The 27,773-nt window shown below is 40.0% G+C and overlaps 1 protein-coding gene across 5 annotated transcripts in view; it reads left to right on the forward strand.

Annotated features, from left to right (window-relative positions):
• The window catches only part of C1H11orf49 (chromosome 1 C11orf49 homolog), a 202,860-nt gene that overhangs the window by 59,303 nt on the left and 115,784 nt on the right, over nucleotides 1–27,773 (forward strand). The window contains exons 1-2 of one of the 5 annotated variants that reach the window (XM_043910969.1): nucleotides 18,116–18,127; nucleotides 26,019–26,020. The exons of the other annotated variants lie outside the window; for them this stretch is intronic. The gene's annotated coding sequence lies outside the window, so the exon portion shown is untranslated. Of the gene's footprint in view, nucleotides 1–18,115; nucleotides 18,128–26,018; nucleotides 26,021–27,773 lie in introns of those variants that run through there. 5 annotated transcript variants of the gene reach the window in all.

Here is a 27,773-nt window from a genome sequence, read left to right on the forward strand (position 1 = left end):
AAGTTACTTCAGCTCAGGTGACTTACCTTGTTTTTGTCCACCTTTATTACCTAGGCTTCCTTTGTCCAGGAAAGAAAATTTGACTAATTTTATTTGCTGCTTCTCAGAGAGGAATACCTTTAACAGGCAGTAGTCATAGAAATCTACCTTACAGGTAATTGGCCTTTCTCATGGGCACTGCTCATATATAATAAGTAAGAACAACAAAACAATTAGTGTTATCTAATATATACTATATATTTATATAGTTTAAATATGGAGATGGAAATATTTATTAATTTTAGAAAAAATTATTAATTCCATTCTGATACATATTAATCATCAGAATTCAGTTGGGAACTTGCATGCTTTTTTATATACTTTAGTAGTAAAAGGTGCCAGCATCAAATTCCTTTTTTTATTGTTTTAGTTAGAATAAGTCCATGAAATGTGAGTTTCATTAATTTACTCTTGGAGGAAAGGAGATTCCAATAGTGCGTATTCTTAAATCATTTAAAATGTAACTCTAATGAAAACAATCCATGGTTATAAAGTATGTATTACTTTTTCTTTTTTAAACAGGTGCTCTAAGCCCTATGAAAGATGACCCACTTCTCAGTAATCTAGAACGATCAGGGCGTAAACTTTCAGTTCTAAAGTTGGCAGGTTTTGTAGGATTATCCACCACCCAGTATTTAAGTCATGTTTGGGCTCTTCCTGTGCCCATGGTAACAGAGGAGCAGGTCTGGAGCATTGAGAAGCACATGAGGACAAATTAGGACCTCGCTGATTTTCAGGCTCAAAGCTCTGAGTGAGGAGCAGACTCAAGACTTCTCTGGGCCATTTCTGCTCCACGTTCTCCCAGCTTATTGTTGTAAAGTTGAGCCACAGTGTAGCATGGTGAAGTAATGGTGACTAATCATATCACAGGTGTCTTCACCAGGGGTGATGCTTGTCCTGGCCTGCCCCTCATCCCCATCTTTTTTCCACAGTTCAGTTCTTAGCTGCAGTTGACCTACTGTAACAGAAAATTATCCACTTTTCACTGTCACCGTCTGCATTCTCAGAGGGTTGCCTGGAATAGATTTTGCCAAAGCTGAAGCAATCCTGCCCTCACTGATCCTGGCCCAGGCATTTCTGTTAAGCCATCATTTATGAAATCCATAGAGGATTCTTGTTCTTTTCTATATTACCAGAGGTATCTTGTAGGAAAAGGATGCCAAGGAAACATAGTGGCGGGTTTGAAAGTTTTTTGAAGCTTAAAAATCCAGGTGCACTGAGGATGTAAGAAGCTGCTTATTTGCTTAGCATCCATCTTTCTTCTTCAGGCCCCTCATGTTTTGAGTACAGGAAACCATCCGGCGGCACTTGACCTGGTGACTGAGGAAGCCATTTAACAGCCCACCGGTCCCCCGACTCATTCAGAAGTCAGAGTCAAAGGTTATGGAAGTAATAATTGGGCCCAGATTCTCCCTGTCGGGATAGACCTTACTTCCCCACCCACTCCCTGCTACAAGTTAAGAAGAATTTAGCTGTCATGAAACCGTTCAATAAGAGGAAATGAAGGAACTCCATCCTTGGCTGAAGTATTCTCAAGACCCAGTGATACTATTTCTGTTTTCATGGGAGCTGCTCTTAACAGCTAGCTAGTATAAATGTTAGGTGTAATTCTCCACACTGAAATGTCTCCCCTTAGAGAAATTACTTGATTTATTTTAATCTATAAGTAATAGAAAGAACCTTTACTTGACCCAGTCCAAGCCCTGATATCCCTTCTCACTCTGATCATTCCGAGTGCTCCTCTGGCAATCAAGTAGACACACACAAATCTGAGGTAACGTGTCAATAGTGCTGTTGCTAATCAGAAGTTAAGAATCTTTACCTAATCAACAATAGAACTATTTAAATTAATCAGGGCTTCCCTCCTGGCTCAGTGGTAAAGAATCTGGCCCGCCAGTGTAGGAGACACTGGTTGGATCCCTCGGCCGGGAGGATCCCACCTGCCACGGAGCAGCTAAGCCCGTGTTGCCACAAGTACTGAGCCTGCGCTCTCGAGCCCTGGGAGCTGCAACTACTGAGCCCACGTGCCGCAGCTGCTGAAGCCCGGGCACCCAGAGCCCGTGCTCTGCGACGAGAGAAGCCTCCCCAGTGAGCAGCCCTCGCACCCCAACTTGAGAGTAGCCCCTGCTCGTCACAACTGGAAAAAAACTCACACAGCAGCAAGCACCTAGCATAGCCAAAAATAAAGAAATAAAAAAATTACTTTAAAAAATTCATCAGTGCTTTTAATCTCTCCCATAATTTGCTCAGAACTCTAGAAGCTCTGTGGTGCTGGCAGCGCAGGCCTGGCATGCGAGCAGGAAAGAATGACACAATCTGGCGCCTTGAACCAGAAGGTTGTTAATGAACTGAGATGGGGGTGGGAGGGAGCCAGGGGGAGGAGGATGGACAGTCAGATTTTTGGCAGCCACACAAAGGCCCTTCTTCCCCGAGAAAAGGGAAACGAAAGTCAAATGAAGCTTCTCTCTGTTGCTGTGATTTGTTTAGATGTCCACCTGTGCATCGCTCCCAGCCCCACGCACGGCAGGTGCATCTCTGCAGTCAGTGACTTGCCCACAAAACAAACTGTTTCTCAGTATCCCTCAAGAAGGGTCGTATCCAACCAAGTTCCTGTCCGAGGTCAGAACTGAGCTCTCTTTCTTCAGCTAACAGATGCGGCTCTGATCAGCACAGTATGTGTATGCATGCGTGCTCAGTCGTGTCTGACTCTTTGCCACCCTGGGGACTGTAGCCCACCAGGCTCCTCTGTCCATGGGATTCTCCAGGCAAGAATACTGGAGTGGGTTGCTATGCCCACCTCCAGGGATCTTCCCCACTCAGGGATCGAACCTGAGTCTCTTGAGCCTTCTGCACTGGCAGGTGGATTCTTTACCACTGTGCCACTTGGGAAGACTTAAAGTGTTAGTTCCTCAGTCAGGTCTGACTCTCTACAACCCCAGGGACTGTATAGCCCAGTAGACTCCTCTGTCCATTGGATTCTCCAGGCAAGAATACTGGACTGGGCTGCCATGCCCGCCTCCAGGGGATCTTCTGAGGTCATGACTGTGCTTTCTTTCTTCAATTTGCAGATGCAACTGTAATCAACATGGTAGAAACTATCTTATCATAAAATGTTATGAGCATGTAGTTTTATTTTTGGACTCATCATTCCAAGATTACCGACTTCTGGGGCTGCAACAGTAGCTAATGCCATTTCTGGGGTAGCTGTAGAAGCAGCCCTGAATTTATCTCTTTGTCATTAAATAACATTAATAGCAAATGTCTTTGTTAAGGTCCTTGAACTGTATTTTCCAAGTCAAAACCGTTGCTAGGGATGATAATACCTATCTCATAGGATTGTTATGCAAATGTAGTGAATTGACAGGTGTGAAATATCTAACTATGTGCTCAGTCTTGTCCGTCTCTTTGAGGCCCAATGGACTGGCCCTCCAGGTGCCTCTGTGCGTGGAATTTTCCAGGCAAGAATACTGGAGTGGGTTGCCATTTCCTACTCCAGTACCTGACTTTATGTATTGATGATTCATTTTCATGTAAGTCTCATTCCCCTTTAGCTCCAGTTTTCTGGGATGTTTGCATCCCTCCTATTTCATGGCTTTTTTGGAAAGTGATAGTATTTCTCTTTAAATAGTATTAGAGATGAAGATCCTTAGGACTTGTTAGTCTCTCTTGTTTTCTGTAACACTGCATGCACTGTTTGGAGATTATAAAGACATTTGATGATTTTCTGCATGACTGTTAGCCGTTTAGTATTAGTTTATTCAGAGAATAACCTAAGAAAGCTTCCCCCCCACCCCACATTTAAGCTATTTCCTCACTTCCTGTCTATACCCTCTTTCCTCTGGCTGCCAAGGTTTTAAAAATTCAAGGTGTAATGGGAGACCCGAGTCAGTCCAGCCTTTCCAGCTTGTATTGTTCTGTTCTTAGCTCCAGCAGTGCCGTGTTGTGCTGAGGGTAATGAAAAGCAGACATCCTCTGCTGAGGTCACTGCTCGTCACACTGGCAGCTTGCTCCAGGAAGCTGTTTATCTGTGCTTGCTGAGCCAAGCGCCAGCCTCCAAACAGTTGGGATGTATTGGGAAACCGCAGAGCCCAAGGAGAGAGTATTACCCGGGCAGTTCCAGGCAGGGAGAGTATATTTACACCACACAAGTTACCGTGTACGTGTGTGGGAATAGTTGTCCACGTGCACACCCTCAGACTTCACTTTCTGTGCAATATATGTGCCCTCTCAAAGGGGTTTAACCGAGAGGGCTGTACTGCTCTGTTCAAATTGCCCTGAACATCCACTAACTTGCCGTGAGGAAAAAAAGGTATTATAGAAAACTTGATGTAAAAAGCACCTTTTTTTAAGGTAGTGTTTTTCTGAGTCAGGTTTGTTGTTTAGAATCTTAAACCATATAGGCCCAATCTTTAAGGCATCCCCAAATGATATTCCATGCATGGTTTTTCCAACTAAATATTTTTCTTCATGCCTTTATTACCAAAATAGCAAGTGTTGTTATAGAGCTTTAAATGTGGTCTATATCAATAGGAGTATAAGATATGGTCACATGGCTTCAGGTGTGTAATCTGGTTGAGGAGTTAATGCTTATTGATTAACTAGAGAACCATTCAAGACCTTATACAATGGCATTAAATTGTGCTTGGAGATCTGAGAGTATGGTGAAATAATGGGCACTCGAGTAATTACATCATAGAAGAATTTGTCTTGACCTGTATGATGGTTAATTTTATGTGTTAACCTGACCAGGCTAAGGGGTGACCTGATAGCTGGTAAAACATTATTTCTGGATGTGTCTATGAAGATATTTTCGAAGATTAGCATTGGAACCAGTAAACTAAAGAAAGATTGCCCTCCCCAGTGCATTTGGGCATCATCTAATCCATTGACCTGATTAGAACAAAAAGGTAAAGAAGGGTAAATTTGCTCTGATTGCTTGAGCTGGGAAGTCCATTTTCTCCTGCCCTTAGACATTGGTTTTCCTGGTTCTCAAGCCTTTAATCTGAACTAGAACTTAAACCACTGGCCCCCTGATTCTTGGCCTGGTCTATTCAGACTCAAACTGGGACTTACACTGTTGGCTTCCCTGGCTCTTAGGCATTTAGACTTGGTTGAATTTGCCAACTTTTTTGGTTCTCAAGATTACAAATGGCAGATCATGGGACTTCTTGGCCTCCATAATCTCTTGTGTCAATTCCATAATCAGCTAAGCTAAATCTCCTCATATGTATATATCTGTTTCTCTGGATAACACTGATTAATATAACCTGGAAAGGTGAGTAGAATATGGATAAGTGGAAAAGAAAGAAGTGTTTTTATGTGACTTGAAAGCTCTGTAGCACAGTTGTTAAGAACACAGACTTTGGAATCAGATCTGTGTTCAACAGCCTGCCATTTAACTTGTATGTGATCTTGGGCAGGTTGCTTAGCCTTACCTATAAAACAGGGAGATTCATATAAACATAAAATTATATGTGACATGATTGATAGGTTTAAATGAAATAATGAGTATAAAGTGCTTGGCATTCTACCTAAGACATACGAAGTGTTGGATAAATAATAGCTACTGCTACTATTGTTCTTTGATTCAAAAATATTTACTGACTGCATTTTGTTAGTGTTCTAGACACTAGGGGATACAGAAGTGAACAGAACAGACAAGATCTCAACCTTCATGGCACTTCCACTCTAAAATTAGCTATCATTCTGAAGCTATCTTTGTTTCATTATTTTCTCTTTTAACTATTTTAGACTTAACAAAAAAAATCACAAAAATATTATTGAATTTCTGTAGCCAGCTTCCATTATTCCATTCTTTCACCCAGCTTCCATTAATGTTAACATTTTCTATAACCATAGTATAATTATGAAAATCAGAGACTTATTAATTGAAAACTATTAATTATAGACTTTATTGGAACTTTCACCTCCATTTTTGAAGGCCAGTTTTTTCTTGTATAAATTGTAGGTTGGCAGTTTGGCATTTTGCATATACCATCCCATTATCTTCTTGTTTACACCATTATCAGTCTTATTCTTATACCTTTGAAAATAATCTATCCTTTTACAATAATCTCTGACTACTTTTTGGATATTTGGTCTGATTTTTGCTAGTTCTCCTTTGATGTGCCTAGGTTTGCTTTTCTTTGTATTTATAAACTATTTGGGATTCTTAAGTGTTTCTTGAACATGTAGCTTGACATCTTCTATCAGTTTTGGAAAGTTCTCAATTTTTAACTTTTCAAATTTACTTCTGTTCCACTATCTTCACTTCTTCTGGAGTTCTGATTACACGACCATTAGACTTTTTCATGGTATCCTCTCTTATGTACTTTCTGCATTTTTTTCATCATTTTGTCTTTCAGTGTGAATACTTTTTTCTGAACTTTTATTTATGGCTAATTTGCTGTTAAATCCATCTATTGAGTTCTTAACTCCCAATTATTGTATTTTTTTTTAATGTGTTTACTGTGGCACTTTTAATCAGTCTTTTAAATACAGAAGAAGGAAAAGGGAAATTGCAAGTTGGGGAAACTATCAATATAAATGGTTGAAAGTTAGTCTGAAGAAACTAATCTCTTCTGAAAACATCGTCATAGACACATCCAGAAATAATGTTTTACCAGCTATTGGAGCACCCCTTAGCCTGGTCAGATTGATACATAAAAGTAACCATCACACAGTCTTGCCTCCCCTATACTGAATTCTTAATTCTTTCTTATTTTTATTTCCAACAGCAAAGTAGATTTTAATTAGGTTACTTTCTATAATTTATTCTTCTAGATTATTGTGAAAATCTTAGTTTTCAAGTAGTAGTTCAAATATGCTTTTTTGTGTTTGTTTTTTAAAAACATCTTTAGAGCAGTTTTATGTTCACAGGAAGGTAGAGACTTTTTATATATCCTTTGCTCCCCCAAAACGCATGCTTCCCTCATACCAACATCCCACCAGAGTAGCCGCTTGTTACAGTTTATGAGCCTATGTTGACACATCATTATCACCCAAAGTCTACAGTTTACCTTAGGCTTCTGCTCAGTCGTGCCCGACTCCTTGAGACCCTGTGGATCATAGCCTTCCAGGCTCCTCAGGCCGTGGGGTTCTCCAGGCAAGAATACTGGAGTGGGTTGCCATGTCCTCCTCCAGGGAAATCTTCCCAACCTGGGGATTGAACCCTCACCTCCTGTGTCTCCTGCATTGCAGGCAGATTATTTGTCCACTGAGCCACCTGGAAAACCCAGTTTTCCTTAGGGTTCACTCTTGATGTTGTACATTCTCTGGGTTTGGACAGATGTGTAATGGCCCATATCCATCACTGTAATATCATACAGAATATTTTTAGTGCTCTAAAAATCCTCTGCTCTGGGACTTCCCAGGTAGTCCAGCGGTTAAGAACCTGTCTTCCAATGCAGGGGACTTGGGTTTGATCCCTGGCTGGGGAACTAAGATTCGACACGCTGTAGGGCAACTAAGCCTGCCCGCTGCAACTCCTGAACCTGCGTACCACAGCCAAGACCCGACACAGCGCAAAGGAAATGGATAGAATTATGTTTAAACCTTCCGCTCTGCCTGTTTATCCCTTTCCCCACCCCAACTTCTAATATTTTTTAGTGTCTTCATAGTTTTTCCTTTTTCAGGATATCATATAGTTGGAATCATATAATATGTAGCATTTTCTGATCATTATATTTTCTAGTTGAAGAACTGCTATTCAGCCATCATTTTAAAAGCCTACAAATAACACATGCTGGAGAAGGTTTAGGGAAAAGGGAACCCTTCGGCATGTTGGTGGGAATGTAAATTGGTGCAGCCACTATGAAAAATAGTATATAGGTTCCTCAAAAAAACTAAAAATAGAGTTGTCATATGATCCAGCAATCCCACTCCTGGGCATATATTCAGAGAAAACTATAATTCGAAAGGGTACATACACCCATGTGTTCACAACAACACTATTTACAATAGCCAAGACATGGAAACAACCTAAGTGTCCATCGGCAGATGAACAGATAAAAATCATGTGGTACATGTATATAATGGAATATACTCAGCCATCAGGAAGAATGAAATAATGCCATTTGCAGCAACACGGATAGTTGTTGTTCAGTCCCTAAGTTGTGTCCAACTCTCTGCAACCCCTTGAACCGCAGCACACGAGGCCTCCCTGTCCATCACCAACTCCCAGAGCTTACTCAAACTCATGTGCATTGAGTCAGTGATGCCATCCAGCCATCTCATCCTCTGTCTCCCCCTTCTCTTCCTGCTCTCAGTCTTTCCCAGCAACATGCATGGACCTCGAGATTATCATACTAAGTAAAGTAAGTCAGAAAGAGAAAGACAAGTACCACATAAGTACCATATGACATCACTTACATGTAGAATATAAAATATGACACAAATGAACATATCTATGAAACAGACACAGACCCGCAGATACAGAGAACAGATTTGTGGTTGTCAGGGCGGGGAGGGGAGTTGGGAGGGGGAATGATTGGGAGTTTGGTGTTAACAGATGCAAACTATTATATATAAGATGGATAAATAACAAGATCCTACAGTATAACACAGGGAGCTATATTCAATACCCTGTGGTAAGCCATAATGAAAAAATATAAAAATTATATGTAATGTGTATCATTATATATATTATATAGATATAACTGAATCACTTATAGCAAAAACTAAATCTGTACATCAGAAATTAACACAAGATTATAAATCAACTATACTTCAATAACATTTTTAATCAAAAGGACTGCCATTCAGTTCTTTTTTAATGGCCTCTTTACTAGATCTTGTCTTTCATTTGCTTGACCATACTAAAGCATGGTTCTAGGCAGTCCATCATTCGTTATTTGGATTCTCCGTGGGTCTGGGTCTATCATCTATCCTTTCTCTTGGATTTTTCCTCCATTGTCTTATAGTATACCTTTCCCCCTTTAGTTGTCTTATATATTGTATATGAAAAACTAGAGAGATAATGTGAGGCCTGGAATGACGTTATCTATTTTCAAAGAGGATTTTTATTTGCTGCTGGCAGATGGCTTGGGCACTCACAATCCTGGATCACCTCAATCCAATCAGGGGTTGAAATCATTTGAAGCTGGGCTGAAGCATCAGGGACGGCTGATTTATTTCCAGTCACAGTTTTCATGGAGCCTTTTCCCGGAGCCTTAGAGACTTTACCCAAGTCCCTGAGTCCTGAACTCCAGTTTTTTGACTGCCAAGTCTTAAGAATCATTTGAAAATTCAAGGACTTAACAATAATTCAAAACGATTACCGCTCAGTCTATCAGCTGCCTCTTTTATGACTAACACAGCTCTTGGAACTACTAGTGGGTATAATATTACCTTGTTTTTGAAGTGGTAATGAGTATAAATGATATTGTGAAGTGTCTGGAACAACTTTAATATGATATGAAAATATCTGAGATTTCTATTTTTGAAAAAAAAATCACAGGCACTGGTAATTCTGCTATGTTTACTTTCATAGTTGAAGGAGATACTAAATTCCAATTAAAGGTTAGTGAAGATAAGGATGTAATTTTTTTCCCTATCTAAGTCTGTAGATTCCTTGAATTCAATCCATGGATCCTTCTGGTTAGAATCCCTGCCCATGGAGAAAAACGACTCCAAACACTGGACTCACCTCTTTGGATTTTATTCTTCTCTTATACCTACCTGGCCTTGTCATTCTTCATCTGACTTGGTGGCTTGCTGATGACTTCAAACAGGTGCTTTTAATAATTCATCCAGTTTTTCTCAGCCAGAAGGGTTGGTCTGAATTCCTTAGTCTACCTTTATTGTAAGAGGAAATGTTTGGAACTTTCATTCTAGTGGAATATAATTATATTAGCAGAAGTAGAAAGTACCATACACTGCAAGGAGTCATAAAAGAGTCTCCCTTGACTTGTGGAGGACCAGTACATATAGAAAAGTAACTAACAGGAAATATATAATTAGGGTAGGGCCGGTTTGTGGAAGGCTCAATTATGTTGAGATAAAAAGAAAGGCAAAGTGAAAGACAGTACCTCATAAAGGCTGAGAAGTAAACTCACTGCTTGGTCTTCTTTTAATTTTTAAAATTTAGTTACTATTTGTTAAGCCCTGTGCGTGCTAAGTCGCTTCAGCCGTGTCCAACTCTTTGCAATGCTCTGGACTGTAGCCCTCCAGGCTCCTCTGTCCATGGGTTCTCCAGGCAGGAATACTGGCAGGCCCTCCTCCAGGGGATCTTCCAAACCCAAGAATACTGCTATGCCCTCCTCCAGGGGATCTTCTCAGCTCAGGGATCGAACCTGCATCCCTTGTGCCTCCTGCATTGGCAGGCAGATTCCTTACCACTGGTGCCACCTGAGAAGCCCTTATTAAGCCTTTAAACCTTAAACCTCTAGTTAGCTAGAGGTTACCTCTAGTTGGCATTTAGTAAATTGCCAACCACCGTGTCAGACATGGTCCTCGAGGAATTCACTGTCATTCTTACGGGAAGCAGAAATCATGACAGCTTACATACCAGAAAACAGTGTCTCCTACAATGTTTGTGGATCCACTATACGCTAAAGACCATGTTAATGAAGGACATAAGATGAATAAGCCAACTGAACTCGAGGAACTTGTGAATTCAAGGAGAAAATCAGATGTAAGCACAATTATTAAGATACTGCTCAGTAAGTGCCGGGTAGAATTTCGGGCAACATGTTTTGGGATAAGTGGAAGAAGAGATTTATTCTGAGTGTAAATTTTGAGGAAAGCTTCAGATGGTCTTTAGAAAATGAATACTGGAGAATGGGAACTGAGCAAGGAGAGCATCTCTAGCTAAGGCAATAGCATGAGCAAGGGGACAGAGGTTTGGTGTATTCAGAGAACGACGAAGGGTCTGTGGTCTGTGCATCAGTCTGTTCGACCTGCTGTAACAAACTACGGTAGACTATATGGCTTATAAACAGAAATTTTCTCCTCACAGTTCTGGGTGCTTGAAGTGCAAGGTCAGTTCCTTGCAGAGGTTGATGGGATTCTGTCTGTTGAACCCTGCATCCTGGTTCATAGATGACCATCTTTTTGCTGTATATTCCCATGGCAGAAGGGGCCAGGGAATTCCCATGAGCCTCTTTTATAAGGGCACGAGTCCCGTTCATGAGAGCTCCATCCTCCTGACCTACCTCCCAAAAGCCCCATCTTCAAATACCATCACCTTGGGAATTAGGTTTCAACATATGCATTTTGAAAGGGCTACAAATATTCAGCATATTGCAGTGAGGTAATAGAGCTTAGGAAGTTATTTAAGTGAGGGGTTAGAAAGATCGTTTTCTGTCCTCTGTGACTGATGGGGTATTGGTGCTATTGACTGAGATCATTCAATTTATGAAATACTTCTTAAATACTCCTTATATGCCTTGGTTTATCACAGATGCTGGGGAAACAATGATTAATAAGGCATGGTCCCTACCTTGAGAGAACTCACAAATAAGCCAGTGATTAAATTACTTGTGATTTGAGCTACCTAGAGGTTTAAGGTGTAAGATTAAGACTGTCCAGAGGATAGACATCTTAAGTAAGCTGGAGGGGTCACAGAAGGTGTCACAGAACAGGTAGCCCTCTAAGCTGAGTATTCTTTTCCTAATTTATTTTTTTTAATCAAAATTATACGTGCATACAATTTAAAGAATGAAATAGTTCTATAAGAATTGTTAAAAAAAAAAAAAATTCCGCCAACTCTCAGTTCAGTTTCCCATTCCTTAAAGATAACCACTTTCAACTTAGAGTGATTTATTTGGCATTTATTTCCAGATCTCTAGATTACTAGCTTATGTTGCTACTTCTTGATTTTTTTCAAATTGAGGAATTCCCTATTGACTTCCCACTCTAAGATATTACTTCCTTTACCACACATATGTACCTTTACTTACCCCCACAACCGCCCAATATACTTATGTCCAGATTTTTGTTGTGACTCAGTGTTTATATTTTATAATTATATAAACACTATCAACCCCTGAACTATGTTGTACAACCTTCTTGCCCCTAGGATTTCCCCCGCTACTTTTTTTCTCTCGTTTGTTTAATTTCCTATAGATTTATCAAACAACTGAACCAAATACTGTCCAGTTGCATAAATTTCCCTCTAGTGCTGCGCTATTCCACTTGCCCCTCCAGATCCAGTCTCCACATTTCTCTGCTCTGGAGGGCTGATCTGTATGGATTTGAATCCATAGACTTTCTTGCCCTGTGGCTTGCATTTGGGTTAAAGCCAGTGGGAGGTACTGGCCGGAGACTGAAGGGCCGGAGGGGAGAGAGGGAGATGGGGGTACATGTTCATTTGTCTCTCTTTCTACCAGTCTGCTGTGGGCTGGGTTGGCTCTGTTCCTCTACTGACGGTCACAGCTCAAGTCGAATGGTCCCTACTGTTTCTGGATTCCAGGAAGCTTTCCCTCCACCTGCCTCTCCAGGCCTAGGGGTAAACACAGATCCCAGCTAGCCCTTAGGTAATCCACTCTCCCTCAGCCCTGTCGACACCTTTGTAAATACCCTTTTTCTGAAACACAGTCCTCAGCTATCCTCTTTCAATGCATTATCTGTTCACAGCCAGGACTCTGACAGAAGCAAGTGCGTGAATATTTGTATGTATTTATTCTCTCTTTTTTATCTCCTTAAAGAAGTCTCCTCCAGAATATTGTTTTCTGCTCTATCTTTTTTACTTTATCTCTCCGTGTGCTATATAGCTGCTATCAGGGATCTCTGGACTTTCACCGTTACCCTTTAGACTCCCTATCTTCTTTCATCTTTATTTTTGGTATAGTGGTCTTGAAAAAGGACCCCACATTCTTTGATATTCCTGCCTTGGAGAAGTGGGGTCTATGTGCCCTCCACTTGAGTTTGAATACGATAGAAGAAAGACTTTGTGACTTCCCAGGGCTAGGTCACAAAAGGCCATGTAGATTCTGTCTCTGGGACCTCAGGCTTCAGACGTTCCCCCTGAGGACCCCTCTTCCTGGCCAGCTGCCATGCTCTAAGAAGCCCGGCCACGAGCCTGGTCTTCAGGTCGTCCCAGTGCAGGTGCCCAACCGGAGAGTGAAGACGCCTCCAGTGGATCATGTCCCCAGCCCTTCACGTTGACCCCAGCCACTCAAGTCTTCCCAATGTAGGTCCCCGACATTGTGGAGTCAAGACAGGGCATCTCTGCTGCACTCTATAATTTCTGAACCTACTGAATCCATGAGCATAAAAGCATTTTTATTTTTTATGCCACCAACTTTGGTGTGGTTTTTTTAAGCAGTCACAGAGGTCTGGAACAGCATTTGTTCCTAGGAATGAGGAAGCTCAGTAACAAAAACCTCAAACATGCACCACTGGCCTGGAGACCAGGCAGCAGGCAAGAAGTCAGGAGGACCTTGAGGAGAAGTTAGCAGAAGTCTGATGGGCCTCAAGAAGACTGTCCATGAAGGCTTAAAAAAGGGTGAGGACAGATGTTATTGGAAGCTGGAGATGGGACTTCCCTGGTCGTCCAGCGGCTAAGACTCCAGGCTGTCAATCAATGCAGGGGGCCTGGGCTCCATCCCTGGTCAGGGAACTAGATCCCATATGCCATAAGTGAAAGATCCTGCATGCTGCAACAAAGATCAAAGATCCTGAGTGCCGCAATTATGACCTGGCACAGCCAAATAAATGTTGCGGGGCAGGGGGGGTGGTGGAAAAAGACCCTTGTTATTCGGAGACAGGAAGTTTGGTGTACTGTCACCTTTGGTAATGTGAAAAAAATAGGAAATGTACCTGGTGAACACAGTGGGCTAGCTATGGAAATTTCTAGGCCACCTGTCTGTCTTTTTCTAGCTGCCTACAGTAAAATGTATGGGCTTTCCTGATAACTCAGTTGGTAAAGAATCTGCCTGCAATGCAGGAGACCCCAGTTTGATTCCTGGGTTGGGAAGATGCCCTGGTGAAGGGATAGGCTACCCACTCCAGTATTCTTGGGCTTCCCTTGTAGCTCAGCTGGTAAAGACTCCGCCTGCAATGTGGAAGACCTGGGTTTGATCCCTGGGTTGGGAAGATCCCCTGGATACGGGAAAGGCTACCCACTCTAGTATTCTGACCTGGAGAAATCCATGGATTGTATAGTCCATGGGGTCACAAAGAGTTGGACACAACTGAGTGACTTTCACTTTCACAGTAAAATGTGAGAGAGATGAGCTAAAGAAATGAACTATTTTGCTTTCAAGTAGAATTTAGAGGAAATACAGAGAGCATGGATAGTCTTTCCAACCAGGAAAAAGTACTCAAAGTAAGAAAGTGCCTCAGGGCAAAGATCAAATCCAGAGGGCTGTCAGAAAAATGTGGTCTTAGAGTAAAGAGGCACCATTTGTTAAAGCCTCAGATTCCAAGGTGGAGCCTCTTAGACTGATTCAAAAGGCCTCAGAAGAAAACCCAAACAGGGCCTGCCTCAGGGAGATTTGGGTGTATAGCTTTTGTCTGATGAAGTAAACCCCAATTAAGGTAATAGAAAAACCCATATTTTTAAGAGAATTGTATTGGTGGAAGTGCCACCAGCTTGGACTCAGGAAGATAGAAATAATACAAAATAAAAAAGTTACCTTTGGACCCCTAGACTTCAATAGACAGGAAGGCTACTCAGCTACAAACTGAAGCAATGTTTCATGGAGATGAAAATATGATTCAGAAGATGGAACCAAAAGCTCAGAGTACAGAGTCAACGGCCACAGAAAATCATTACCTGGAAGAAGGATTGGGCCCAAATCAAGGAAATAAGACCTGTGCTTGGATGGATTTCAGAGCTGCAACGGACCAATGAATACATCCTCTCCTCCTCGCTGTTTTTGAATGGAAGTCTTTTGTGGTTATCCTATGCCTGTACTATCATTGTACGTACTAGGTGTAGATAAGCATGTATTAATCACTCATCTCCTCGGTGTACAGGTGTTTAGATGAGGAACCAGACCCAAGGAGCCATACCCGAGAAATTGTACTGAAGCAACTTTATCTGGACCTGGTTTTGATTTATATGACAAGATCCTAGACTTTTGGGTCAACACTAAAATGGAATTAGACTTTAGAGGTTTCAGAGAGCAGGCTGTATTTTGCAGTTGGGAAGAATGTAAAATTGTTGTGACCAGAGGGAAACTGTGGCAGGTTCTGTTTTCCAAAGATAGCTGCACCAGTGTCTCCTGTTCTCCATGTTCTGCTATAGAGAGATCTTGCCACACCCCCAAGAAAAGGCAGAGTCTGTGTTTTTACAATGATGAACCTTGGCATGCATCTGTAATCATTCATCGTGCTGGGCTTGTAAGGATCCTTTCAATCTGGGAACTCATGTCTTTCAGTTATGAGAAATTTTCTTTCATTTTTTTTCTTGCCCTCATTTTCTCTGTTCTTTCAAACATCTTGTCTACTTGCATATACGCCCATAGATATGTAGTTTTGTATCAGTGGTTTTATACTATCCATGCTGTTCTGTATAAAATATTATTTTTCAGATTATATAGGCTGTATGTCTTTTAATATTTATCCCTGGTGGCTAAGACTTCACACACTCCCTCCCAATGCAGTGGGTCCAGGTTCAGTCCTTGGTCAGGGACTCATATGTTGCAACTTAAGAGTTAGCATGCCACAACCAAAGATCCTGCATGCTGCAGCTGAGCCCTGGTGCAGCCAAATAAATAAATAAAGATTTGGGTTTCCCTAGTAGTCTAGTGGTTAATGATTCACACGCCAATGCAGAGGACACGGGTGTGATTCCTGGTCCGGGAAGGTCCCACATGCCATGAAGCAGCTAAAGCCATGCACAGCTCCCGAAGCCCAAGTGCCTAGAGCCCGCGCTCTGCTGCAAGAGAGGCCCGTCGCACCGAGACAGCCGTGCACCGCCGCAAAGAGTAGCACCCCTTCCCTTGCCGCAGCTAGAGCAAGCCTGCTCAGAGAGCAACGAAGGCCCAGGGCACCCCAAAACAATCAAATAAATCTTTTAAAAAATTTATCAAATGGTATGACATTTAATTTTTATCAATTAGCATGGCATGTAAAACATAGCCATTACACCTATATCTATATGTAAAATCTTTAGACCGTTTCTCACACCTGGAAGTGGCCCACACACCAAATAAAAAACTTTTTTAGACTCTGTGTCCCAGTTTGAACTTCTGAAAATATGGTCACCATATGCTTAGGCATGAGTGAGGGAATGAGCGTGGTGTTTGATGTTCCCCATTACTCTTTTCATAGCTCTCCGTTGCTCGTCCGTCCCTTCTTACATGATGACCCCATCTGAAATGAGTCTACGTAATGGAGAGTAGTTTAGAATTGTGATATTTTATGGAAACAATTATCTCTAATAACTTTTTGTAAAAATCATCTGTTTGTTTTGGAGTCTTAAGCCTAGTGGTGAGGCAGAATTTTTTTTCTTAGGAATCCAGATTTTCTCTTTAATCAGCAAAACCCTTCAATTTGCAAAAGATCAGTTTTGTGCCCCGTTGACCGCCCAGTGAAACAAGCAAGTGTTAGAGAGCCCTTGTGTTTTTTCTTTGGTTGTAAATTCCATCAGGCTAGCCCATTAATTGCAGTGGATGGGAATGGGAGAGCTGTTCATTTGGCAATTAGCGAAGGGTGGTGGAGGAAAGGAAAATACCTCTCTGATAGTTCTGCTTAGGAATTTGGGAATTCAGAATTTAGTCATAAACAACTAGATTAATGTGTTTAAATAACTTGAATCACTCTTAAATCCTTCCTTGTTTTGTAACATACTAACAAGATCTTAGAGATAGCTAAAACAGTGGTTGGAAAATTCTGTTGTGGATTTAGGATCCTCGAAAAGCATCATCCATTAATGGGCAGTGTTTTGGCGCTAGACAAGCAAAGATGGATTAGCTAATAGAGTGAGAAGTCCCAGGTCCTGTGGTTTCCTCTCTGCACAGCGGAAGTGTGTAGTTTGTAGGCAAGAGGCAATTTCTTTTGGAGTTTACTGTCTTTGTTTTGCAGGGCTTTTTCCTTTTTTTTTTTAAATATCATCCTAGAGACAACAAGAACATTTAAGTGGCACTCGATGGTACTCGTCAGGAGTTTAGGATGTTGACGTGATAGGTGGTTTAAAACAAGACAGAAAAGGTTACTTTTTGCCAGCTGCATCATTCCTGGCCGGAGCTTACTAGTTTGCTGCTTGTTTTTTGTTGTCGTTGTTAACCCATTAGAGAAACTAACCACTATATTAGTTCCGGCCAAATCCCTGTCATCACTGGTCCTAAACACCTCTGGGGGACCTCAGAGCACCTGGCCATTCTGAAAGCCTCTACACAGTGATTGATGCGCATCTCTGCAGGCTCCCCAAAGCCCTCCCCGCTTTTCCCTAAAGCACCTTCAAGCATTTCTGCATGGCTACCCACTCTCTTCAATTCTATCTCCTCCTCCTGCCTTACTGAATACTGGATTTCCCAGCTCACAACTCTTAAGAGGGAGCTTTATTTCAGAGTAGAAAAGGGCCCCCATATGTGGCCTATTATATCCATATCAACTTGCTTACCCTTTTCAAACAGCTATTGTCTTTTAATAAGGTCTGGCCTGGCAGGGGGAGTCCTTAATTCCTGCCATATAAGAATGGGCAGCTTGAGTTACAGCGAACTGCAGTTTGGTGCTCTGATCAAAAGGCTTCTGTTGTTTTTAGGGTTTCTTTTTTTCCCCCCTCTCCTTCCCTCTCTCTCTCTTTCTATATCCTAGGCTAATAATTCAGCACAGCAAGGTCATTACTGGCTTTGAATTGAGAGCTGAGAGTGTTAAATTACTGACCTAGAATAAAACAGATCTGGGGGGTTCTCAGGAAAGATAAAGGGATTCCGGCTAGGAAAGTGCAAGCCCAGCAACCTCACTTCTTAACTATTATTTTTTTTAATCCTTTCTGTCTCCAAAAGTCTTTTCTGGGACGAGGAAAGATCTCCAGCCAGAGAAAGTAGGTTAGGAACTCAACGTCTTCTGGGAATTGTGGCCCAGGTGCTGGCAGTTCAGCGGGCCTGTGTGACTGTCCTTCTTGTCTCCCCACCTGGTGAATATTCCTCCCTCTTCCAGCTTGCTCCTTGGCCAGATACTGGTCTTCATCACAGAAGTCAAGTATATTTGTGATATGTCAGCAGAAAGATTATATCCCTCAGGGGGATTTCCAGCATGTGAAAAGCATACCATTGGGCCCCTAAAATATTTTTCAAATACGACACTGTCATTAAAAGCTACTTCCATTCCATTTGTATTTTGTAAATATTATTTGTCTGGTCCTCACATACTGTAACAAGAGAAATTTCCCCCACTGTGAATGAATTTGACACCTTCCCTCAACTGTATTAGGTCTTCTGAAGAAAGACATTTCCATCCCTTTGTGCTTTGCCAAAACTGTTATCTCCCATATATCTTTTTTTCACTATTACCTCTTAAAAGCCAGCACCATTCATATCCTCTGGAAAATATTGACTTCCTAAATTTACTATTTTTAGAAAAGTCCCTGAAATCTACTTTCACAGATTTTCTGTACAGCAAAGTAACAATAATGACCTTCCCTGGTGGCTCAGGCGATAAGGAATCCGCCTGAATTGCGGGAGACCTGGTTCCATCCCTGGGTTGGGAAGATCCCCTGACGGGGGCATGGCCGCCCACTCCAGGATTCTTGCCTGGAGACTCCTGTGGGCAGAGGTACCTGGGGGGCTGCAGTCCATGGGTCTCAAAGAGTCAGACACAGCTGAGCAACTCAGCACAGCGCAGCAAAGTAATAGCAATAGCTGGTATTCCCTGAGTGTGACAAGCAGTATACGGCAGGCATTATCATCACGTTTAGTCTTTGGCAACCTTATATAGTAAGCATTCCTATTATCACCATTTTACAGATAAAAAAATAATTGAGGCGCGGAGTGGTTAAGTACCTGGCCCAGAGTCACACAACTAAACAGTGATAAGGTGTGCCCCACACTAGTGCTTCCCAAACTTTAATGCGTATATGAATCACCTGGGCATCTTGTTAAAATGAAGAATGGGATTCAGTAGGTCTAGGATGGGGCCTGAGATTCTGATTTCTACGAGGCTTCTACGTGTCGCCAATGCCACCATCCTTGGTCCACACTTTCAGTAACAAAGCTGTATTCATTCTTACTTCAGAACCACTCTAAAAATGTTTTAGTTACAACTAAATTTCTCATTCCATCAAAAAATTCTATAAATACACATACTGGGCTTTTGTGTTACATTATTATTATTATCTTAACCAGTATCTTCATTTCTTTATTTTTATTGTGGTAAAATATATGTTACTAACATTTCCCATTTTAACAATTCTAAGTCTACATTTCTGTGACATTAAGTACATTCATATTTTTGCAGCCATCACCACCATCCATCTCCAGAACTTTTTCAGCTTCCCAAACCAAAACTCTGTAGCTGTTGAACACTAATTCCCCGTTCCCTCCTCCCCTATTCCTGATAACCATCATTCTGCTTTCTAGCTCTATGAATATGACTACTGTAGATACTGCATCCCTGGGGAAGGAAATGGCAACCCACTCCAGTATCCTTACCTGGAAAATCTCATGAACAAAGGAGCCCAGAGAGCTACAGTGCATGGGGTCACAAAGAATCAGGCAGGCTTAGCAACTGAACAACAAAAGATACTGCATATAAGTTGAATCATACAATAGTTGTCTTTTTGTGAATGGCTTACTTTATTTAGGTTACTGTCTCAAGGTTCATCCAAGTTGTAGCTTGTATCAGAATCTCCTTCCTTTTTGAGGCTGTATAATATTTCATTGTATGCCGGTATCACATTTTCTTTATCCATTCAGCTGTCAATGGACCCTTGGGTTACTTCCACTTTTTGGCTATTGTGAATAATACTGCCATGGACACGGTGTACAAATATCTGAGTACTACTTTCATTTTTTTTTTTTTTTTGACAATAAAGCTGGAAGTGAAATTGCTGGCATATGTAGTAATTATACCCAATATCTTACTTTCTAAGATACAAGTTAATGTTCAAGGTATTGTTTGTGTCCCTCTTTTTCAAAAAAAGAAAAACAATTTCTTACTTAAATGAATCTTTAAAGGTTTGGCAGGAAAAGTGAGTTTCAGTATAGATTTCCATTAAGTTCTGTCATCTATAACTGCTTTGTGATTTTCAATCAATCACAAAAAAATACTGAAAATGTCCTTTGTGTTTTAGAAGATTGGTAATTGGTTAAATGATACCAAGTAAAGAATTAGAGAATGGCAGTGTTCTAAAACAAATCAATATTAAGAAGGTTTATATCACAGAGAAAGTTTAATGTGAGTGAATTCAAGACTGCGCCTGACAAACAGGTGTCTGGGGAATGGGAACGTGAAAGTGAAAGTCACTCGGTCGTGTCCGACTTTTTGCGAAGTCATGCATTATACAGTCCATGGAATTCTCCAGGCCAGAATACTGGAGTGGGTAGCCTTTCCCTTCTCCAGGGGACCTTCCCAACCCAGGGACTGAACCCAGGTCTCCCACATTGCAGGTGGATTCTTTACCAGTTAAATTTTTATGTTCTTCCTTTAAGATTTCCTGTAGTAACTATCCCAGGATCATCAGAAACTTTGTGGTACCCTTTTCTCTGAGGTTTTTAACCAAATGACACATTAGATTCTCATGTGTTTACAAAAGCTTTGTGTAAGACCCTACCTACTATCTAGAGTTCTTTCCTCATGTATCTTTAGAAATAAAATTCTCTGTTAGAAATAAGAAAATAAATCAAAGTGATATTGGAATCTGATAAGTTAATAAGAAAATTTGAAAGGATATTTATAAAGGTATCAGGAAGAAACGGACTTCTTTTCATCATAGACTACTGAATCAGTAAGAGTGCTTTAATCATGTATGCCTAGAGCTCTCTCATTTTAGGAGTTCCCAGCTAATGCAAAAAAATTAAACAGAATGGACTTGAATTTGGAAAGGTAAAAGAACAGAAAATAACTTTTACCTTAAGTCAGGAAAATGAGTATTTTAAAAGTATGAATGAGTCTACTAGCAGCTTTTAAATATAAGTATACATGGCTACCAAAAGAAACTGCATTTATTTTCTAAAAAGTAAGACCAACTTTGGAGATAAAACAAAAAATAATACAAAGAATATAACTCTGGAAATAGTGGTAGTAATATAACACAAGATATGATGAGATGAGATGATAACCCAGAAGAGAATGGAATCAGCAGCTGCAAGTCTGATATATGTGATTCTAACAGAACAAAGCCTACCTCTCAACTCACCTCCAATTTTATTTTCATTTTGAATTATGATCAAATCCAAGAAGACTTTGTCTTATAACAAAAGCATTTGTATGAAGCTTTTTTTTTTCCCCCAGCTTAATTCGTATCATCTTGAACAAGAACAAAGGATGATGGTGTGAGGATTACTTGCTGGCTTTGAACCGAGAGAGTTGATAAATGTAATCCCTCCAGTTCTTGAATGGGGTGGAGGAAAGTATTTTTAACCTTTAAGGGATCCATAAAAATAGTGTTGGGTCTTCGGATCCTAATGAGAATAAAAAGATGATTAAGAAAAAAACCTTATAGTTGTAGGCGGAAAATAGTCCTTAAAATATCGTCTACTGTTGTGTTGATACAAACCTCAGACTTGCAACGGGTGGTGAAAACCTTGGAAGGAAATTAGTATTGAGTTGAAAAAGCTAAAGAAGAAAACTGACAAGAAATTAGATGAGAATATGCTAGGCGATCTGGCAGTAAAACAGATGAAAGCTGTTCTGAGGTCCGGAGGTAGAGAGTGAACACACTGTGAGAAGTATTGAGGGTGACTAAGGAGAGCCTTACCTGAGGCACTAAATTTAACTTCAGTAGCAGAAGAAAGGGCTTCCCTTGGCGACTTAGATGGTAAAGAATCTGCCTGAAATGCAGGAGACCTGGGTCGGGAAGATCCCCTGGAGAAGGGAATGGCAACCCACTCCAGTCTTCTTGCCTGGAGAATTCCACGGACAGAGGAGCCTAGTGGGCTGTAGTCCATGGGGTCACAAAGAGTCAGACATGACTGGGCAAAAAAAGCAGTACGGATGGGATGAGCCTGTTGACAAAAGAGATACAGAGATTTACAGTTAGAGCCAAAGAGAAAGAAATAACAGATAACAGGTTTAGAGCCCACATAAGAACATATGTGAGATATAACATGTAGCACGAGGTAAGACATAACAGAAATATTGCAGCTTTCTTAAGAGGAACATTCTTTGTCCAGAAAATTTTCCTCTAAGGGTAGGAGACGTTTCCCCAGAGAAATCATGAAAACACAATTACTGTGAATTTCAAGTGAAGTTAGACAAGCTCCTGGAAGTTCTGTTATCAGGAGCTCTGTTTAGAGACCAAGTAGGAATAAAGAAAACTAGAGCTCTATGGTAACTCTTGTTAAAAAATATGTTTACTATTACTATTACTATTATTTACTATTACTTGCAGAATATATGGAAGACAGAAAGAAATCAATTAGAAGTCAACAACCCTAATACAATGAGTAAATACAGTTGTCTTTTAAATTTTTAAAATCATTTTCCTTATTGTAGACCTACTGTAATGTAGCTAAAATATAACGTACTCACTATTTCCTGTTTTTTATCATATACGAAAAGCATTTTCTAAATTGCTACATTGTCTTTTTATAATTTAAATTTCTAACATGCTATAAAGAGTGTGTATTTAGTAATTGTCTCTCGGTGCTCTGTGCATTGAATTCCCATCCTGAGTTACATGTATTTGCCTGTTTCTATTGGCATGAAGTAAACAACCATTTAAGAGTAATGTTCCTTAACACTTAGAACTGCAGACAGTAAACAGATGTTAATGAATCATCTTGCTTCTCCATTAATGCAAGTGAGTAAGGAGTTTATATGCAATTGGGAGTTTACTGTAGCATACCAGGCCTTCAGCAATAAGTTTTGAAATTGGAATACTTGAAAGGGGAGTTTGAAACATTTTTTTTTAACTCTGGCAGGAGGGCCTTACTGAATTAGAAACAAAGATCCAGTGGAGAGCGGTTTACTTTCAGAGAAGCAGCATGTGAGAATTTGCTCGGTGATCACCCTATGTAGAAACACTCTCCTTTCCCCTTGGCATCAAATGTCCAGGGTGGCACAGTCCACTGCTTGAAGCAGGTTCTTTCTGCAGTTTGGTGACAGAAGAGCACTTGGCGAAGTAACTGAGGAAAGAGAACTGGGCACTGCCTATGTGTCCTGTTGCAAAAGCTTTTCACAGCTCTTGGGGCCTACAAAGCCATCTCATGAGTTTTTCTCTTCATAATGCAGTACGATGTGATCTCACTGATATCATGGTCTGAAAACTAACTCTGCTACTGAGGATTACTCAGTCAGGCAGAAAAAAAAGAATCCTGGTATGAAATGCCAGTGCTAAGTCCTCAGAGTGAACTGATAAGCTTCTGATTCAGTGGTTCCGCTCTTGCACCAGGGCAGCTCACAGGTTGGTTCACCTGTCCCTAGACAGTGACTGAAGATCGATTAGTCCCTGTTGAATTTCTTCCTCAATTGGAGATCTTTTTCGTTTGTTTGTTTAGAAGCCAGTGATCTCAGATAGTCTACTCCTAATTTAGCTGAGAATGAGAAGATGAAGAGGATGGTGGCCATCCGCCTGCAGCACGGTAGATTTCTATTTTCTATACTGCCGACACTTACATCTTCCTGCCCAGCAGAGGAGAGAACCTGCGGTCAGTGCGCCTGATGCAGATCTACGGGCAGAGCCGTATTCCAAATGTACTGTACAGTCAAGACACACTTGGTCGGATTTCCCTATGGACACAGAGTCATATTGTTCATTAATTTTTTTTTCCTGTTGTGAGTATATTGTATACTGAACAATAGATTATAACAGCCCAGTAGAGAGAAGTTTTCAGAAATTCTGCAGTAAACTTTTGTGCAGAAATTTCTTTGTAGCACTATGCGAAAGAAATTGGTGTGAGACAACTTCTGTTCAAGTGTGTTGTCTAAACTGCAACATAGACCAAGCTGACATGCTTCACTGACTTCTCTCATCAAGTTGGCATTGCAAAATTCTATAGCAGGAAAGCAATGGAAAGAAAACATTTAAGGGCTTTAGGCTTCATCTGAATTTCATAAGGCGGGAAAGAACGAATACAGGCATAGTTAGTTCAGGGGACCAAATCATGCCACGGGAATATATCTTTAGAGTTTGGTGACTTTTTTCAGAACAAAGCTCCAGTCTGCTAGTCTTGCCAATTTGATAGTGGGAAGTAGGCCACAAAAGATTTCTTTTGTATTCCCTCTATAGGGGAATATCTTTTTTCCTTCTGCTTCCAGAAACAGTAAAGGGTTACTTTAAATCATGATTCTTTCTGAAGTATTTTGGATCTCTGATCTTGTTTATTTTTCAGAGGTTGATCTACACCCTATATATTTATCACCTTGGTGTGGCCAGTTTGTGCTGCATAATTGGGTGTGATCTGTTCTCATAGATTGCTTCTTTGATAGATCTGTTTAGGAGTTCTTGCATATAAAACTCATCTCGAAACAGCAGAAGGCAGTTCCAATTCTAACAGCAGATTATATACTCTTAATGAGCTAGCCTGATTTTAGAGAGAAAAAAGGAGATAAGTGACTGGTCTAAGAAGACTGAACTGTTGCAATACAATTTAACTGTGTAGGCCAAGACTCATTGGCTGTTTTCGTTTTGAGTAAGAGCAAAGAGTATCTGGAAGATACGGAGTGTTGCAGGAGCTTTGAACTTTTGCCTCGTGGCACACGGAGCGTGAGCTGGGATATTCTAATTTGGTCCTTTTGCTCTTTGCTGTTTCTTTATATAGAATGTGAATGGCTATGTATATAAATCTACTATGACTACATTTATATTTAATTCTTCGTTTGGTAGTCCTTGAGTTACTGACTACTTAACCAAAGTAACTTAAATCAGTTCTAACCTTTTGGTTTTTTATTAAAATTAATAAATTTTTTATTAAATAAAATTATTATTAAAATAATAATAAATAGAAATAAAATTAAATAAAATTATTTAATAAAATTTTTATTAATAAAATTTTTATTAAAATTCAAAATTAAGATGTTTATGTGAAATTGATATCATAAATGAATCCTTAGAACTTCTTTAGTTTTTCTGGAGAAAACAGATACCACTTAATAGAAGTCAGTTGGCTTTTTTCTGTATAAACAACCTTTGTTATTAAATGAGAAAATGAAACTGTATCAAAACTATTTAACATGCTTACATATGTCTGGTTATAAAGATCATTAATTTTAAACAGCTTCTGCTGCATTTTTTTGATATGTTACTCTAGCATTAATTAAATAGTGAAAATGAAAGTGAAGTTGCTCAGTTGTGTCCAACTCTTTGCGAGCCCATGGACTGTAGGCTACCAGGCTTCTCCGTCCATGGGATTTTCTAGGCAAGTGTACTGGAGTAGGTTGCCATTTCCTTCTCCGGGGATCTTCCCGTGCCAGGGATTGAACCCAGGTCTCCCACATTGTAGGCAAACACTTTACCCTCTGAGCCAGGAGGGAAGCCCTGCTGCCTTTTTTAAGTTTAATTAAATAGTAAGCAAATAAAATGGTAAAACTGAAATTTAACTATTTTCTTGTTAAAATCAATTTGAGACATTTGTTCTCAAGACAATTTCATTTTAATAAATTTATTTATACCTTTGAGGATTAAAAATTATTCACAAAGATCCAGAGAGTTCCTGAACTTTTTACTCATTACATCTTAAAAAGAAATCATCAGATACACCTATGAACTGGACAATAAAATACCTGTATTATGCTAACTTTAGTATAAAAAAGAATGGGGGGAAAAAAAAAAGAAAGAATGGGAAATAAAAATATTTGCATCTACCTATTCTTTATTATAGAAAATAAACTTGTAGATGAAATGACGGAATTAGGCAGAAAACCACCATTCGGCAAAACCATCATAATTTTTATTGCATCTGGCAAGAATTATCATTAGATGCTGAAAGTAGTAAATGAAGGTTTGAAGGGTAACAATATATTTCCCACCAGATACTTACTCATTACAAAGGATAACTCTACAGTGGGTGAACCTGGCAGACACTGCTTTACCTAAATAATCTAAGTTAATAATCACCAGTAATTAGATTAATCCACAGCAAGTGCCTCTTGATATGATGCACTCGGAAAACTCAGCATCACTTCTGTGATAATCCTGCCAAAAGAGTATAACCTGAACCTAATAGTGAGGAAACATCAGACAAACCCAAACTGGAGTAAAATCTGTACTCTTAAAATGTCAGTGTCATGAAATACAAAGACCCAGGAACTGTTTCCGATTAAAGGAGACTAAAAAGTCATGACAACCGAAGGCAATGTTTTGTCTCGAATTCTCTTTTCCTGTAAAGGTGACATTATTGAAACAGTTGGTGAAATCTTAATAAGATCTGTAGATTAGATAAAAATATTATATCAATTTTATTATGTAGAATAAGGTATTATATCAATGATATTGTATTGTTCATTGTACTATTGTTACATAAGAAAATTACTTATTTTTTAGGAAATACATATGTGCTTAGGGGTAAAGGAGCATCATGTCCACAAGTTACTCTTGAATAGTTCTGAAATATATGTATGTGTATATTTGGGTGTGATAGAGACTGAGAGAGGAAGAATGTTGTAGTGAAAGCTAATGTAGTAAAATATTCACATTCACGTAATCAAGGTAAGGGATATTCAGGAATCCCTTGTGCTATTCCTGTAACTTTTCTGTAAATTTGAAATTATTTCAGGTAGAAAAAAATGAAATCTCAAGGGAACAAAACCAACAGCTTAAAAAACAAAACAAAACAAAACAAACAAACAAAAAAAACCAACAGCTTAAAGAAAATGAAAGAATTTACTCAATGAAGTTTAAATAATGGTTTTGGAGAACTCCATTTGAGGCAGGCATCTGGTATACTTTTACATACCCTTTTAAGATATTTTTAGGAACTTTTATGTTTGATTTTACAGGTAAGCTTGATGACTTTTTTTTTTTTCCAAAATTTGTGATCCAATTTTATTTATTTATTTTTATTAAAGTATAGGTGACCTACAATATGATATTAGTTTCAGATGTACAGCATAATATTTCAATGTTTTTATAGAGTATGCTTCATACAAAGTTATTATAAAATATTGACTATATTCCCTGTGCTGTACATGGCATCCTTGTAACTTATTTACTTTATACCTTGTAGTTATACATCTGAATCCTATCCATTTATTTTACCCCTCCTTTTACCCCTCTCTCCTCTGCTGCTGCTGCTGCTAAGTCGCTTCAGTAGTGTCTGACTCTGTGCGATCCCATAGACAGCAGCCCACCAGGCTCCCCCGTCCCTGGGATTCTCCAGGCAAGAACACTGGAGTGGGTTGCCATTTCCTTCTCCAATGCACGAAAGTGAAAAGTGAAAGGGAAGGCGCTCAGTCATGTCCGACTCTTAGTGACCCCAAGGACTGCAGCCCACCAGGCTCCTCCGTCCATGGGATTTTCCAGGCAAGAGTACTGGAGTGGGGTGCCATTGCCTTCTCTGCCCTCCCCTCTAGTAACCACTAATTTGTTCTCAAGATTCATGACTATTAAAGAACATTTCAGTTTAGTTAAATGCAGTGAAAAATTAATGAGAATGTGCATATTTATGGAGGTAGAAAATGTACTTTGGACTAATTAACTCAAAATTCACCAAGGACCTAAACTTAAGAGCTAAAACCATGAAACT

Source organism: Cervus elaphus, chromosome 1, assembly GCF_910594005.1.
Source record: "Cervus elaphus chromosome 1, mCerEla1.1, whole genome shotgun sequence".
Lineage (NCBI taxonomy): Eukaryota > Metazoa > Chordata > Mammalia > Artiodactyla > Cervidae > Cervus > Cervus elaphus.